Raw genomic sequence first — 673 nt, 5'->3', positions numbered from 1 at the left:
ATATATATATATATATATATAATAATCTATTTATTTATGGAGGCATGTAGTTAGGGCATTGCAGTCATGATCCTAAGATTGTGGTTTCAATTCCTGGACTGGGTGCTGCAGTGTGTTCTTGAACAAAACACTTCATTTCACATTGCTCCAGTCCACTCAACTGGCAAAACTGAGTAATTCTGCAGTGGACTAGCATCCCATCTAGGGATAGAATGCATATGCTACAGAATCTGGGGAAGGGACTTTAGAGCTTATGGCTTGTGAAGGAACTTTGATGATTATTTACATGCATACACACACGCGCGCACGCGCGCGCTTGTGTGTGTGTGTGCATGTAGAAAAGTACTTTGGGAGGTCCTGTATGAAGAGACAGACATGATAGTGTAAAGAACAGATAGAGAAAAAAAAACAAGAACAAGTTACAGCAGCAGCAGCAGCAACAGCAGTAGCATTAGTAGTAGTAGTAGTAGTAGTAGATGGATAAACTCGGATGCAAGAGAACAAGAATAGCTGCTTTAATATTTCCTCTTCTTCTGTTTTAAACCCTACTACACTTTTCTGGCTACTTTACTGTTTTTAATCTGAGGTGAATAGGGTGAGGGTTTCAGGTCATCATCACCACCATCAAGACCACCACTGCCACCCCAACCACCACCGCCGCCGCCACCACCAT

This window comes from Octopus bimaculoides, chromosome 10 (assembly GCF_001194135.2).
Source record: "Octopus bimaculoides isolate UCB-OBI-ISO-001 chromosome 10, ASM119413v2, whole genome shotgun sequence".
Classification (NCBI taxonomy): domain Eukaryota; kingdom Metazoa; phylum Mollusca; class Cephalopoda; order Octopoda; family Octopodidae; genus Octopus; species Octopus bimaculoides.
This window is presented reverse-complemented; position numbering follows the sequence as displayed.